The sequence below is a fragment of the Globicephala melas genome, chromosome 14 (genome assembly GCF_963455315.2).
Source record: "Globicephala melas chromosome 14, mGloMel1.2, whole genome shotgun sequence".
NCBI classification, from domain to species: Eukaryota; Metazoa; Chordata; class Mammalia; order Artiodactyla; family Delphinidae; genus Globicephala; species Globicephala melas.
Window position 1 is genome coordinate 19,983,589 of NC_083327.1, and position 17,609 is coordinate 20,001,197.

A 17,609-nucleotide genomic window follows, 5' to 3' on the forward strand; every position below is an offset into this window, starting at 1 on the left:
CTTTTTCATTTATTTCTGATCTGATTTTTATGATTTCTTTCCTTCTGCTAACTTTGGGGATTTTTTGTTCTTCTTTCTCTAATTGCTTTAGGTGCAAGGTTAGTTTGTTCATTCGAGATGTTTCCTGTTTCTTAACGTAGGATTGTATTGCTATCAACTTCCCCCTTAGAACTGCTTTTGCTGCATCCCATTGATTTTGGGTCGTCGTGTCTCCATTGTTATTTGTTTCTAGGTATTTTTTTATTTCCTCTTTGATTTCTTCAGTGATCACTTCGTTATTAAGCAGTGTATTCTTTAGCCTCCATGTGTTTCTATTTTTTACAGATTTTTCCCATAATTGATATCTAGTCTCATAGCGTTGCGGTCGGAAAAGATACATGATACAATTTCAATTTTCTTAAATTTACCAAGGCTTGATTTGTGGCCCATGATATGATCTATCCTGGAGAATGTTCCATGAGCACTAGAGAAAAATGTGTATTCTGTTGTTTTTGGATGGAGTGTCCTATAAATATCAATTAAGTCCATCTTGTTTAATGTATCATTTAAAGCTTGTGTTTCCTTATTTATTTTCATTTTGGATGATCTGTCCATGGGTGAAAGTGGGGTGTTAAAGTCCCCTACTATGAATGTGTTGCTGTCGATTTCCCCTTTTATGGCTGTTAGTATTTGCCTTATGTATTGAGGTGCTCCTATGTTGGGTGCATAAAAATTTACAATTGTTATATTTTCTTGTTGGATCGATCCCTTGATCATTATGTAGTGTCCTTCTTTGTCTCTTTTAATAGTCCTTATTTTAAAGTCTATTTTGTCTGATATGAGAATTGCTACTCCAGCTTTCTTTTGGTTTCCATTTGCATGGAATATCTTTTTCCATCCCCTTACTTTCAGTCTGTATGTGTCTCTAGGTCTGAAGTGGGTCTCTTGTAGACAGCATATATAAGGGTCTTGTTTTTGTATCCATTCAGCTAATCTGTGTCTTTTGGTGAGAGCATTTAGTCCATTTACATTTAAGGTAATTATCGATATGTATGTTCCTATTCCCATTTTCTAAATTGTTTTGGGTTCGTTATTATAGGTCTTTTCCTTCTCTTGTGTTTCTTGCCTAGAGAAGATCCTTTAGCATTTGTTGTAAAGCTGGTTTGGTGGTGCTGAACTCTCTCAGCTTTTGCTTGTCTGTAAAGGTTTTAATTTCTCCATCAAATCTGAATGAGATCCTTGCTGGGTAGAGTAGTCTTGGCTGCAGGTTTTTCTCCTTCATCACTTTCAGTATGTCCTGCCAGTCCCTTCTGGCTTGTAGGGTTTCTGCTGAGAGATCAGCTGTTAACCTTATGGGGATTCCCTTATGTGTTATTTGTTGTTTTTCCCTTGCTGCTTGTAATATGCTTTCTTTGTATTTAATTTTTGACAGTTTGATTAATATGTGTCTTCGTGTATTTCTCCTTGGATTTATCCTGTATGGGACTCTCTGTGCTTCCTGGACTTGATTAACAATTTCCTTTCCCATATTAGGGAAGTTTTCAACTATAATCTCTTCAAATATTTTCTCAGTCTCTTTCTCTTTTTCTTCTGGAACCCCTATAATTCGAATGTTGGTGCGTTTAATGTTGTCCCAGAGGTCTCTGAGACTGTCCTCAGTTCTTTTCATTCTTTTTTCTTTTTTCTGCTCTGCAGGAGTTATTTCCACTATTTTATCTTCCAGGTCACTTATCCGTTCTTCTGCCTCAGTTATTCTGCTATTGATCCCATCTAGAGTACTTTTAGTTTCTTTTATTGTGTTGTTCATCGTTGCTTGTTTCGTCTTTATTTCTTCTAGGTCCTTGTTAACTGTTTCTTGCATTTTGTCCATTCTATTTCCAAGATTTCGGATCATCCTTACTATCATTATTCTGAATTCTTTTTCAGGTAGACTGCCTATTTCCTCTTCATTTGTTAGGTCTGGTGCATTTTTATCTTGCTCCTTTATCTGCTGTGTGTTTTTCTGTCTTCTCATTTTGCTTATCTTACTGTGTTTGGGGTCTCCTTTTTGCAGACTGCAGGTTCGTAGTTCCCGCTGTTTTTGATGTCTGTCTCCAGTGGCCAAGGTTGGTTCAGTGGGTTGTGTAGGCTTCCTGGTGGAGGGGACTAGTGCCTGTGTTGTGGTGGATGAGGCTGGATCTTGTCTCTCTAGTGGGCAGGTTCACGTCTGGTGGTGTGTTTTGGGGTGTCTGTGGCCTTATTATGATTTTAGGCAGCCTCTCTGCTAAAGGGTGGGGTTGTGTTCCTGTTTTGCTAGTTGTTTGGTGTAGGTTGTCCAGCACTGTGGCTTGCTGGTCGTTGAGTGAAGCTGGGTGCTGGTGTTGAGATGGAGGTCTCTGGGAGATTTTTGCCATTTGATATTATGTGGAGCTGGGAGGTCTCTTGTTGACCAGTGTCCTGAAGTTGGCTCTCCTACCTCAGAGGTAGAGCCCTGACTCCTGGCTGGAGCACCAAGAGCCTTTCATCCACACGGCTCAGAATAAAAGGGAGAAAAAGTAGAGGGAGTTAGTAGAAGTATGAGGAAAGAAAGAAGGAAAGGAGGGAAGGAAGGAAGAAAGAAAGAAAGAAGCAAAGAAGGAAAGAAGGAAAGAAAGGAGGGAGGGAGGGGAAGGAGGAAGGAAGGAAGGAGGGAAAGAAGGAAAAAAGACAGAAAGAAAGAAGATACAGTAAAAATAAAATAAAGTATAATAAAGTTATTGAATTTAAAAATTCTTATTTAGGAAAAAAAAGGGACGGATAGAACCTTAGGACAAATGTTGGAGGCAAAGCTATACAGACAAAATCTTACACAGAAGCATACACATACACCCTCACTAAAAGAGGTAAATGGGGAAAAATCATAAATCTTGCTGTCAGAGACCACCTCCTCAATTTCGGCTGATTCGTTGTCTAAAGGAGGGAAGGAAGGAAGGAAGGAAAGAAAGAATGAAGGTAAAGTATAATAACGTTATTAAAATTGATTAAGAAAAAAATTTAAAAAAAAACCATGGACGGATAGAACCCTAGGACAAATGGTGGAATCAAGACTATACAGACAAGATCTCACACAGAAGCATACACATACACATTTGCAAAAAGAGGAAAAGGGAAAAAAAATCATAGATCTTGCTCCTAAAGTCCACTTCCTTAATTTGGGATGATTGGTTGTCTATTCATGTATTCCACAGATGCAGGGTATATCAACTTGATTGTGGAGCTTTAATCCGCTGCTTCTGAGGCTGCTGGGAGAGATTTCCCTTTCTCTTCTTTGTTCTCACAGCTCCCAGGGGTTTAGCTTCGGATTTGGCCCTGCCTCTGCGTGTAGGTCGCTGGAGGTTGTCTGTTTTTTGCTCAGACAGGATGGGGTTAAAGGAGCCGCTGATTCGGGGGCTCTGGCTCACTCAGGCTGGGGGTAGGGAGGGGCATAGAGTTTGGGGCGAGCCTGCGGTGGCAGAGGCCAGCGTGACGTTGCACCAGCCTGCGGCGCGCCGTGCGTTCTCCCGGGGGAGTTGTCCCTGGATCACGAGACCCTGGCCGTGGTGGGCTGCACAGGCTCCCCGGAAGGGCAGTGTGGATAGTGACCTGTGCTCGCACACAGGCTTCTTGGTGGCGGCAGCAGCAGCCTTAGCGTCTCATGCCCGTCTCTGGGGTCCGCGCTTTTAGCCGTGGCTCATGCCCATCTCTGAAGCTCCTTTAAGCAGCGCTCTTGATCCCCTCTCCTCGCACACCAGGAAACAAAGAGGTAAGAAAAAGTCTTTTGCCTCTTCGGCAGGTGCAGACTTTTCCCTGGACTCCCTCCCGGCCAGCCATGGTGCACTAACCCCTTCAGGCTGGGTTCACGCCGCCAACCCCGGTCCTCTCCCTGCGCTCCGACCCGTGCCCGAGCCTCAGCTCCCAGCCCCGCCCGCCCCGGCGGGGGGAGCAGACAAGCCTCTCAGGCAGGTGAGTGCCCATCGGCAGCGATCCTCTGCGCGGGAATCTCTCCGCTTTGCCCTCCGCACCCCTGTTGCTGTGCTCTCCTCCGTGGCTCCGAAGCTTTCCCCCTCCGCCACCCACAGTCTCCGCCCGCGAAGGGGCTTCCTAGTGTGTGGAAACCTTTCCTCCTTCACAGCTCCCTCCCACTGGTGCAGGTCCCGTCCCTATCCTTTTGTCTCTGTTTATTCTTTTTTCTTTTGCCCTACCCAGGTACGTGGGGGGTTTCTTGCCTTTTGGGAGGTCTGAGGTCTTCTGCCAGCGTTCAGTAGGTGTTCTGTAGGAGCTGTTCCACGTGTAGATGTATTTCTGGTGTATCTGTGGGGAGGAAGGTGATTTCCGAGTCTTACTCTTCCGCCATCTTCCTGGAATTCTCGGCACTCATTAGAGCTAAGACTCAATCTGACAAGGCTCATTACCACTCCAGGAAGCCACTGCCAGTAGAAGGAGCTCCTAAGATGAAACATCTTAGCCATTTGCGTGTGTGGGTATGGCAAGAAATTTTGCAGAGGACTTGAGGACAAATGAGCTCAGGGAAGTGAATTTTTGCTTGAATTTGATTTCTGTCTCAATTCTTCCAATGAGAACATCATAATTAGCTTTATATATATATATATATATATACACACACATATACATATACAAATAAATACATATGCATATGTATAAATATATATGCACACCCCTGAAGGGGCTTGAAGACTTTCTAGGGGTACATGGCTTTGGCAACTTTAAGGAGATCATTTTGTAGATGTTCAGTTTCCATGTGTCACTTGCTCAAGCTGATGTGTCTGAGACCCACTCCTGCAGTCAGGTTTTGTCTTTCCTTCCTTCCTTTTCACACTTGACTGTCTCCTACTGTGCAAAAGAAATGTGCACCCATCTGAATCTTATGAGGCATTTCCCAGGCTATAAAAAAAACCTCTGGGACAACACTAAATGAACCAACATTTGAATTATAGGGGTCCCAGAAAAAGAAGAGAAAAAGAAAGAGTCTGGAAAATATTTGTAGAGATTATAGTGGAAAACTTCCCTTACATGGGAAAGGAAACAGTCACCCAAGTCCAGGAAGCACAGAGTCCCATACAGGATAAACCGTAGGAAAAACACACAAAGACATATTAATCAAACTAACAAAAAGTAAATTCAAAGAAGAAGTATTAAGAGCAGCAAGGGAAAAGCAACAACTAATAAACAAAAGAATCCCCATAAGGTTATCAGCTGGTTTTTCAGCAGAAACTCTGCAAGCCAGAAGGGAGTGGCAGGATATACTTAAAGTGATTAAAGAGAAAAACCTACAACCAAGATTACTCTACCTGGCAAGGATCTCATTCAGATTCGACAGAGAAATCAAAAGCTTTTCAGACAAGCAAAAGCTACGAGAATTCAGCACCACCAAACCAGCTTTACAACAAATGGGAAAGAAACTTCTTCTAGGCCGGAAACACAAGTGAAGAAAAACACTCACAAAAGAAACCCAAAACAATTAAGAAAATGGTAATAGGAACATACATATCGATAATAACCAGAATGTAAATGGATTAAATGCCCCAACGAAAAGACACAGGCTCGCTAAACGGAAATTAAAAACAAGACCCATATATATGCTGTCTACAAGAGACCCGCTTCAGACCTAGGGACACATACAGACTGAAAGTGAAGCGATGGAAAAAGGTATTCCATGCAAATGGAAATCAAAAGAAAGCTGGAGTAGCAATACTCATATCAGATAAAATAGCCTTTAAAATAAATACTGTTAAAAGAGATAAGGAGGGACACTACATAATGATCAAAGGATCAATCCAAGAGCAAGATATAACAATTACAAATATTTATGCACCCAACACAGGAGCACCTAAGTACATAAGGCAAATCCAAGAGCAAGATATAACAATTACAAATATTTATGCACCCAACACAGGAGCACCTAAGTACATAAGGCAAATGCTAACAACCATGAAAGGAGAAATCGACATAAAAGTATCAAAATAATAGTAGGGGACTTTAACACCCCACTTACACCAATGGACAGATCATCCAAACAGAAAATAAATAAGGAAACACAAGCTTTAAATGACACAAGAGACCAGATAGATTTAATTGATATTTATAGAACATTCCACCCAAAAGTGGCAGAATACCCTTTCTTCTCAAGTGTACACGGAACATTCTCCAGGATAGGTGACTTGGGTTACAAATCAAACCTTGGAAATTTCAAGAAAATTGAAATCATATCAAGCATCTCAAACACTATGAGATTGGAAATCAGTTACAGAAAAAAAAATGTAAAAAACACAAATACATGCAGGCTAAACAGTGCACTACTAAATAACCAAGAGATCACTGAAGAAATCAAAGAAGAAATTTTAAAAATACATAGAAACAAATGACAATGAAAACATGATGACCCAAAACTTATGGGATGCAGCAAAAGCAGTTCTAAGAGAGAAGTTTACAGCAACTCAATCTCACCTCAAGAAACAAGAAAAGTCTCAAACAATCTAACCCTACACTTAAAACAACTAGAGAAAGAAGAACAAAGAAAACGCAAAGTCAGTAGAAGGAAACAAATCATAAAGATCAGAGCAGAAATAATGAAATAGAAATGAAGAAAACAATAGCAAAGTTCAATAAAACGAAAAGCTGGTTCTTTGAGAAGATAAACAAAATTGATAAACCCTTAGCCAGACTCATCAAGAAAAAAAGGGAGAGGATGCAAATCAATAAAATTAGAAATGAAAAATGAGAAATCACAATTGACACCACAGAAATACAAAGGATTATAAGAGACTACTACAAACAACTATATGCCACTAAAATGCACAACCACGAAGAAATGGACAAAATCTTGGAAAGGTACAATTTTCCAAGACTGAACCAGGAAGAAATAGAAAATATGAACAGACCTATCACAAGTAATGAAATTGAAACCATAATTTAAAATGTCCCAACAAACAAAAGTCCAGGACCAGATGGCTTCACAGGTGAATTCTATCAAACATTTAGAGAAGAGCTAACACCCATCCTTCTCAAACTCTTTCAAAACAATTGCAGAGGGAGGAACACTCCCAAATTCAGTCTACAAAGCCACCATCACCCTGATACCAAAACCAGAAAAAGTTATCAAAAAAAAAAAATTATAGACCAATATCACTGATGAACATAGTTGCAAAAATCCTGAATAAAATACCAGCAAACAAAAGCCAGCAACACATTAAAAGTATCATACACCATGATCAAGTGGGATTTATCCCAGGGATGCAAGGACTCTTCAATATACACAAATCAATCAGTGTAATCCACCATATTAACAAACTGAAGAATAAAAACCATACGATCATCTCAATAGATGCAGAAAAAGCTTTTGACAAAATTCAACACCCATTTATGATAAAAACTCTCCAGAAAATGGGCATAGAGGGAACCTATTTAAACATAATAAAGGCCATATATGACAAACTCACAGCAACCATCATACTGAACAGTGAAAAACTGAAAGCATTTCCACTAAGATCAAGAACAGACAAGGATGTCCACTCTTGCCACTCTTATTCAACATAACTTTGGAAGTCCTAGCCACTGCAATCAGAGAAGAAAAAGAAATAAAAGGAATACAAATTGGAAAAGAAGAAGTAAAACTGTCACAGATTTGCAGATGACATGACACTATACATAGAAAATCCTAAAGATGCCACGAGAAAACTACTAGAACTAATCAATGAATTTGGTAAGGTCGCAGGATGCAAAATTAATGCAAAATTAATGCATAAATCTCTGGCATTCCTATTCACCAACAGCGAAAAATCAGAAAGAGAAATTAAGGAAACAATCTCATTTACCATCAAAACAAAAAGAATAAAATACCTAGGAATAATCCTGCCTACGGAGGCAAAAGACTTGTACTCAGAAAACTATAAAACACTGATGAACAAAATCAAAGATACATAAACAGATGCAGAAATATACCACGTTCTTGGATTGGAAGAATCAATATTGTGAAAATGACTATACTACCCAAAGCAATCTATAGATTCAATGCAATCCATATCAAACTACCAATGGCATTCTTCACAGAATTAGAACAAAAAATTTTACAATTCGTATGGAAACAGAAAAGGCCCTGAATAGCCAAAGCAATCTTGAGAAAGAAAAATGGAGGTGGAAGAATCAGGCTCCCTGACTTCAAACTATGCCACAAAGCTACAGTAATCAAGACAGTATGGTACTGGCACCAAAACAGAAATACAGATCAATGGTACAGGATAGAATGCCCAGAGATAAACCCATGCACATATGGGCATCTAGTTTACGACAAAGGAGGCAGGAACCTACAATGGAGAAAGACAGCTTCTTCAATATGTGGTGGTGGGAAAACTGGACAGCTACATGTAAAAGGATGAAATTTAGAACACTGCTTAACACCGTACACAAAAATAAACTCCAAATGGATTAGACACATCAATGTAAGATGAGACACTATAAAACTCTTAGAGGAAAACATAGGAAAAACACTCTTTGACATAAACCACAGCAAGGTCTTTTTTGACCCACCTCCTAGAGTAATGGAAATAAAAACATAAATTAAAAAATTGGACTTAATTAAACTTAAAAGCTTTTGCACAGCAAAGGAAACCATAAACCAGACAACCTTCAGAATGGGAGAAAATATTTGCAAATGAAACAAGAGACAAAGGATTAATCTCCAAAATATACAAACAGCTCATGGAGCTCAATATCAAAAAAACAAACAATCCAGTTAAAAAAATGGGTGGAAGACCTAAATAGACATTTCACCAAGGAAGACATACAGATGGTCAAGAGGCACATGATAAGATGCTCAACATCACTAATTATTAGAGAAATGCAAATCAAAACTACAGTGAGGTATCACCTCACACCAGTCAGAATGGCCATCATCAAAAAATCTACAAACAATAAATGCTGGAAAGGGTGTGGTGAAAAGGGAACCCTCCTGCACTGTTGGTGGGAATGTAAATTGATACAACCACTATCGACAATAGTATGGAGATTCCTTAAAAAACTAAAAATAGAACTACCATATGACACAGCAATCCCCCTACTGGGCATATACCCTGAGAAAACCATAATTCAAAAAGAGACATGTACCACAATGATCATTGCAGCTCTATTTACAATAGCCAGGACATGGAAGCAACCTAAGTGTCCACTGACAGATGAATGGATAAAGAAGATGTGGCACATATATACAATGGAATATTACTCAGCCATAAAAAGAAATGAAATTGAGTTATTTGTAGTGAGGTTGATGGACCTAGAGTCTTTCATACAGAGTGAAGTAAGTCAGAAAGAGAAAAACAAATATCGTATGCTAACACATACATGTGGAATCTAAAAAAAAAAAAAAAAAAAGGTTCTGAAGAATGTAGGGGCAGGGTAAGCTGGGACGAAGTGAGAGAGTGGCATGGACATATATACACTACCTGTAAGGCCAGCAGGTCCGGGGAAGGGCCCAGGGAGTCAGATGGAATCCCCGCCAGGGTGGTTGATGCGGCCGGATCCACGAGTGGCATCAGCCCAGGACTTTCCACCTGCTCAGGAAACAGATCTGAGACTTTCCACTCGGCCCCAGTCTTCCCGCTCCCCAAGGGGCAGAACCAACGGCTCTGAGGCTGATGCAACTGACACCTGACATTGCCACAACACCCAAAAGATTACCAAAAAAGGGGGCTGCTTCACACAGCAAGCGCCTCCCCTACGTCCACCCCTATAAATTTTGTTTGCGCCCGCACCCGGGCGCGACTTCTCTCGTCCCTTTCTCTCGGACCAGTGAACCTCGCCCGGGAGCGTTCCCAAATGAAGCTTGTTTAAGCTCTCCTCCGTTTTTGGTGCCGTTCCTTACATTTGGTGCCGAAACCTGGGAGGGGTACCCAGCCCCACAAATTACCGCGGGGCCACCCCTCCCCACCAGGGGACGACCGGGGACCTCTGCTCACCCACCCGATCCAGCAGAAGCAGGGTAAGTTCCTCCTTCATTCCCCTTGACCCCCGGGGTCCCTACCCACCAGACTCCCTGTCCTTAACCGCGGCTGCATCAGGGACTCCTCCATCCTCCCTCCGAGCCTCGGGTGATTGTGGAGACGTCCCAACCGCCTGACTGCTCTCCGATCCGCCGTTACCAGAGATTGAGACCAGAGACGTCTCTCCACCTGGGGACAGACCGGAGGTCATGGGGACTTCAGAATCCAAACCAGATCCTAAGGCACCACTGGGATGTCTCCTGGCCAACTTTACAAAACTCGGCTTTTCTTAAGACCTCCGCCACAGGCGGCTCACATTCTATTCTACCGAGGCCTGGCCACAGTACCCTCTAGACAATCAATCTAAATGGCCTCCTGAAGGGACTTCCGATTTCAACATCCTCCGCGATTTAGATAACTACTGCCGCAGGACAGGTAAATGGTCCGAGGTCCCCTAGTCCAGGCCTTCTGGTATTTATGCTCCTGCCCTTCCCTATGCGTCGATTGTTCCACTTCCCAGATCCTTCTTGCCAAACAAACATCTACTACATCCAAGCCCCTAATTTCCTTTGACGATGACCCCTCTCCACTAGCCGACCCTCCCGAATCTCTCACCTCTCTCCCCGCTCCAGAGCTCCTCTCCAACGCCCACCCTACCCTGGACCAGCCCCTCTCCCTCCTGAGCCCACCCCAGCACCCCCCACCGCTCCCCTGCTTCCCCCGGCAACCTCCCCCTTGGCTTCCCCTTCCCCCGCTTCCTCCCCCTCCACCTCTCTCTCCTCGCCAGTCAGCTCACACACCCGCTCTCACCACCACGACTACCAAGACCCAAACCTTCTCTGTCCCTTAAGAGAGGTGGCTGGAGCGGAAGGATTGGTTAGAGTTCATGTTCCCTTTTCCCTCCAAGATCTCTCTCAAATAGAAAAGCGATTAGGCTCCTTCTCTGCCGACTCCTCCCGCTACATCAAAGAATTTCGCTACCTCTCTCAAGCTTACGATCTAACCTGGCACGACATCTTTGTGATCCTATCTTCCACTCTGACCCCCGACGAGAGGGAACGAATTCAAACTGCTGCCCGAAACCACGCAGATCAGGTCCACCTCACTGATAACTCTATGCCCGTCGGAGCCACTGCCGTTCCTGACACCGATCCGGGCTGGAGTTATCAGGACGGCCAAGACGGTCACCGCAAACGCGATCTAATGATCCAATGCCTCTTGGCTGGTATGCAGGCTGCCTCCCACAAGATTGTCAACTTCGAAAAGCTAAAAGAGATAACCCAAGAGCCCAATGAAAATCCAGCCGTTTTTCTCAACCGCCTTACAGAGGCCCTAACTCTACACCCGCTTGGACCCTGACACCCCCGCAGGCGCAACTGTCTTGGCCACCCACTGTATCACCCAATCAGCCCCTGATAGCAGAAAAAAACTTAAGCGGGCAGAGGACGGCCCCCAGACTCCCATCCGAGACCTGGTAAAAATGGCCTTTAACGTCTACAATGCCCGTGAGGATTTGGCAGAATCCAGACGACAGGCTCGGATGCACCAAAACGTGGCCCTCCAGACCCAAGCCCTCGTAGCCGCCCTGCGGCTGGCCATCTCCCATGGACAACATCCACGGGACCCGCCGAAGGCAACCCCACCAGGGGCCTGCGTCAAGTGCGGAAAAGAGGGGCACTGGGCTTGCCAATGTCCCAATCCCCGGCCTCCTTCCAAGCCCTGCCCTGACTGTGGGCTAACAGGCCATTGGAAAAGTGACTGCCCTACGGCCGGCCCTCCCTCAGCGCCTCCACGTGGAGGGCGGACCGACCCGACGGCTCCACCACTCAAACTCCTGGGATTGGCTGACGACTGACAACACCTGGACTCGAAGACCCCCATCACCCTCGCCAAGCCCAGGGTAGTGCTACAGGTAGTGGGTAAGTCCATCTCATTCCTCGTGGACACGGGGGCTACCTATTCAGTCTTGCTTACATATTCCGGGCCAGTTTTTCCTTCCCAGATCTCGGTTATGGGCATCCACGGTAAGCCGTCCTTCCCGCTCCAGACCGGCCCCCTCTCATGTTACATCGAGAGGCTCCCTTTCACTCATTCTTTCTTAGTCATACCGTCCTGCCTGGTTCCTCTGCTAGGTCGTGATGTTCTCTTCCAATTAGGGGCCTCTCTCCAACTGGCCAGGCTTGATCCTAAGGCCTCCTCCTCTCAACTCCTGCTCCCCCTCCTCGGTCTGGTAGTGGAACCCTCTCCCTCCTCTCTTCCTCCTCCCATCTCCCCCAACTGGATAGACCCCCAGGTCTGGGACACATCAAAACCCATAATAGCGACACACCACCCCCCTGTCCTAATCCGTCTTAAAGACCTCTCCAAGTTTCCATCCAGGCCCCAATTCCCCATTTCTGAAACTCATCTAAGGGGCTTACGACCTATTATCACCAGACTCTTAGACCAGGGGCTCCTCATCCCCACGGACTCTCCCTGCAACACCCCCATCCTGCCTGTCCGCAAGGCCTCAGGAGATTACCGCCTGGTCCAGGACCTCCGACTGATCAATGAGGCGATAATTCCCCTCCACCCAGTCGTGCCAAACCCATACACTTTGCTCTCCCATATTCCCCCGTCCACCACCCGTTTTACGGTCCTCAATCTCAAAGACGCCTTCTTTTCTATCCCTCTACACCCTGATTCCTACTTCCTTTTTGCTTTCACCTGGACAGATCCAGATACCCAGGCTTCCCGCCAGCTCACCCGGACGGTTCTTCCCCAGGGCTTCCGCGACAGCCCCCACCTCTTTGGCCAGGCTCTGGCGCGGGACCTCGCTTCCTGCCCTCTCACCCCCAGTATAGTCCTCCAATACGTGGATGACCTCCTTCTCTGTAGCCCATCTCTCAGCCTCTCAAAACAACACACTGCTGACCTCCTCAATTATCTCGGCTCTCGCGGCTATTGGGTCTCTCCAACCAAGGCCCAACTGTCTACACCCTCAGTAACCTACCTGGGAATCCACCTTACCCCACAACAAAGAGCCTGACAGCCGACCGCACGCAGGCCATCTGCGACCTCTAACCTCCAGAGACAGCTGACCAGATTCTCTCCTTTCTGGGCCTAATAGGATTTTTCCAACACTGGATCCCTAACTTTGCTCTTCTTGCTAAACCCCTATATTTAGCTGCTAAAGAAACCCCCCAAGGACCCCTTACCTCTCCCTCCACTGTTCGATGGGCCTTTCTCACCCTCACAGACACCCTGATATCCTCCCCTCCCCTTTCTCTGCCTAACCCAGACCGTCCTTTCCACCTCTTTGTAGATGAACGGATCGGAATAGCTAAAAAAGAACCTCACAATTTGCTATGGCAGCCGCCCAAACCTAACTAATGATGCACTCCCTTGCAATTCATCCCTCCCTGTAACTACGCCAGTGGGGGCCCCACCAGGCTTGTTCTTTTGGTGTAACGGCTCCCTTACAAAAGAGGTCAACTCTTCCTCCCCCTTCCCATGTATCCCCATCACCCTTGTTCCACAACTCACATTATATGGCCAAGCCGAATTTCTCTCACTTACCACACAACTTTTTGGCTGACAAAAAAGGGCCATCTTTCTCCCTATGGTCGCAGGCATTTCCCCGCCTCCTCTCTCGTTGCTGCGGGCATCGGGGGAGGAGCCCTAACACACAGTGTCTCAACATCCCGTGACCTAGAACAGAAACTCCAGCTAGCCGTCGAGGCTTCTGCCGCCTCCATCACCTCCCTCCAGCGCCAGATCACCTCAGTAGCCCGAGCTGCCCTCCAAAATCGACGCGCCCTGGACCTTCTGACAGCTGACAAAGGAGGTACCTGCCTCTTCCTACAGGAAGAATGCTGCTACTATATCAACGAGACAGCGGTCGTTGAGGACAATGTAGATGCTCTCTGGCACTTAAAAGAAGAACTCCAACGCAGGCAGCGACAATCCACCTCCCCCATCCCCAATTGGTGGCGGTCCACCCTCTATACCTGGCTGACACCAATCCTAGGCCCCTTAATCCTTATCTGCATCCTATTCATGCTTGCCCCGTTTACTCAGGTTTCTCCGCAGCCGTATACAAGAAGTCTCTCGGGTGGCGGTGAATCAGATGCTCTTCCACCCATATACCTTACTACCCACAGAACCCCCCGCTGCCGCCCTCCCCTAACCTCCAGACCGCTAGCCGCCCGACTCCCTTCCGGCGCCCCCGTACAGCAGGAAGTAGCCAGAGAACAAACGTCACCCCATTACACCAAAGAAGTCGGGATGTAAGGCCAGCAGGTCCGGGGAAGGGCCCAGGGAGTCAGACGGAACCCCCGCCAGGGTGGTTGATGCAGCCGGACCCACGAGTGGCATCAGCCCGGGACTTTCCACCTGCTCAGGAAACAGACCCGGGACTTTCCACTCAGCCCCGGTCTTCCCGCTCCCCGAGGGGCAGAACCAACGGCTCTGAGGCTGATGCAACCGACACCTGACATTGCCACAACACCCGAAAGATTACCAAAAAAGGGGGCTGCTTCACACAGCAAGCGCCTCCCCTGCGTCTACCCCTATAAATTTTGTTCGTGCCCGCACCCGGGCACGACTTCTCTGGCCCCTTTCTCTCGGACCAGTGAACCTCACCCGTGAGCGTTCCCAAATAAAGCTTGTTTAAGCTCTCCTCCGTTTTTGGTGCCGTTCCTTACACTACCAAATGTAAAATAGCTAGCTAGTGGGAAGCAGCTGCATAGCACAGGGAGATCAGCTCAGTGTTTTGTGACCACCTAGAGGGGGGGGATAGAGAGGGTGAGAGGGAGACAAAAGAGGGAGGAGATATGGAGATATATATATATATATATATATGTATAGCTGATTCACTTTGTTATAAGGCAGGTTATTATAAAGCTGACACATCATTATATAAAGCAATTATACTCCAATAAAGATGTTAAAAAAAAACTCCTGGATCTAATAGATAATTATTGCAAGGTCACAGGATACATGGTTAATACACAAAAACCAATTCATTTCCAATATACCATCAAAAAACAATTGGAATTTGAAATTAATAAACTTGAAAAACTCAAAAAGTGGAGAGAAAGGAAACAATCTAATTAGACATGGGCAAGACATGAAGATACATTCATCAAAGAAGATACAGGGCTTGCCTGGTGGCGCAGTGGTTGAGAGTCTGCCTGCTGATGCAGGGGACACGTGTTCGTGCCCCGGTCCAGGAAGATCCCACATGCCGCGGAGCGGCTGGGCCTGTGAGCCATGGCCGCTGAGCCTGAGCCTGCGCCTCCGGAGCCCGTGCTCTGCAACGGGAGCGGCCGCGACAGTGAGAGGCCCACGTACTGCAAAGAAAATAAATAAATAAATAAAAATTTTAAAAAAGAAGATAACAAATAGGCTTGTGAAAATATGTTCAACATCATTAGCTATTAGGGAATTGCTAATTAAAACCACAGTGAGATACTACTACACACCTACTAGAAAGGCTAAAATAAAAAAAAGGGACTTCAGTGCTAGTGAGAATATAGAGAAATTGGATCGTTCATATATTTCTTGTGGAAATGTAAAATGGTACAGCTACTCCGGGAAATGGCTTGGCAATCTTTAAAAACTAAATATGCAGCTACCATAAGATCCAGGAAGTGTACTTCTGGACATTTATCCCAGAGAAATAAAGAATTATGTTCATGCAAAAACCTGTATATAAATGCATATAGCAGTTTTATTTATAATAGCCCCAAACCAAAACAATCCAGATATTCTTCAATGAGTGAATGGTTAAACAAACTGCTATACAGTCATACCATAGAATTCTGCTTGGCAATAAAAAGTAATGAACTATTGATACATGCAACAATTAGTTGAATCTCTAGAGAATCTGTTGACTGAAAAAAGCCAGTCACAAAGTTTATATACTTCATAATTTCATTCATATAACATCCTTGAAATGATAAGACCACAGAAATGGAGAATAGATTAGTGGTTGCTAGGGTTAAGGAGGGGGTGGGAATAAGGGAAGTGGATGTGGCTATAAAAGGGTGGCATGAAGCACCTTGATGTTGATGTAAATGTTCTGTATCTTGACTGTATCAATGTCAATATCCTGTAATGTGCTTGTTCAAGATGTTACTATTGAGATAACTTGGGAAGGGTACACAGGATCTCTCTTGTTTCTTACAATCCCATAAGAATTTACAACTATCTCAAAATTAAAAGTTTAATTTAAAAAGTCAGTGAAAGTTTATTCATTCAATTGAATCAAATCTAAAGCAAGAAAACCCATTTAGCCATTTCCCAAGACACATACACATTATGAAGTGAAAATAAGTTACACTCCATTTGCAATTTATATCATCTGAGGAAAATCATCATATCACATATGAATATATCTGTTTAAAACTCTAACTTTATACACCCAAAGCCCAGGAGGTATGAGGAAATCAGACAATGGCTGATTAAATACTAGTTTAATAAACATTAGTTTATGAATAAATAAATATTTATATCTAGCTTCATTTGTTAACTGAACAAAGACTATATCATGAAAGTGTCCTTAAAATGTTTCCTGGCTTGTAATTGTCTCAGCTTGTCCCTTTTTTATTCATTCTCTCTATGAGAACTTTTAAGGACTGACATATGGGATGCTTGATCACCATGAACTTGAGACTGGACATTATCTAAGTGGAAGGGTGAGCTATGTCAATACAAATGGAGAGACAAAAACAACTTTGAAGGAAATAAGGGATGTGAGAAAGTCCAGAAGCCTCTGGAACAAGTTCCCCACAGTGAAGAAGGATCAAAAACTGGAAAGATTGAATCAGGCTGGGCAAAAGATATATGATGTATCATAGGAGGATAAGACAAGACTATGAAGCCCATTCAAAAAGAAAAAAGGACTTCAAGGAAGAAGAGTAGAAATGCAGCTCTTGGTTCATTGGGAGAACAGAATAAAGGAACATGTCCTGAACTCTGAATAACTGAAAAGAAAAGATGAAAAACTCATTAGGAATAATGATCTTTCTCACTGAAGAAAGGCAAAATACAGTTTCCCATTCTTCATTTGTGACTAAGAAACTTGCCCAGGCTTTACTTTCCTACAATCATTATTTATGTTATGGTTGATCACTGTTCTTAATCAAATCCTCTTCTATGTAAATATTCACATGCAGTGTGCTTCTTGGTACTATTTATCTTATGATAAGTCAAAAAATAGTTTTAGGCCTCAGTGATTGTGAATAAATTGAACTTATTTCTCACCTGCATCCATCTCCTCTCTTGCAATTAACATCTCTCAGCCTTGACTCTCCTCCAGACACCAGCCAAGAGAAAAACCACCTGGATTAAATGAGCCTTCGTGGGTGCTCTTTTGATCATAAAAACCCAAATTGAAAGGACAGATCATTAATTGAATTTCTTTTCTTTTTTAGTTACAAAGTAACGACAAATGCATATTTATGAAAATCATTTTTTTAAAAAAGTCTAGGTACTGTTTCTTTTTCTACTTTATGCCAAGAATAAAGATCAGTGCTTCGGTGACTGGCATCAGTGGTGTCTGAGATTTCCTCCGCTCTTTGCATTGTCAGTTGGGATTGAGTGTCTAAAAGGTGTCTTTCAACAAACGGGGTGTTGGCTGTTCAGTTACGTTTTGCT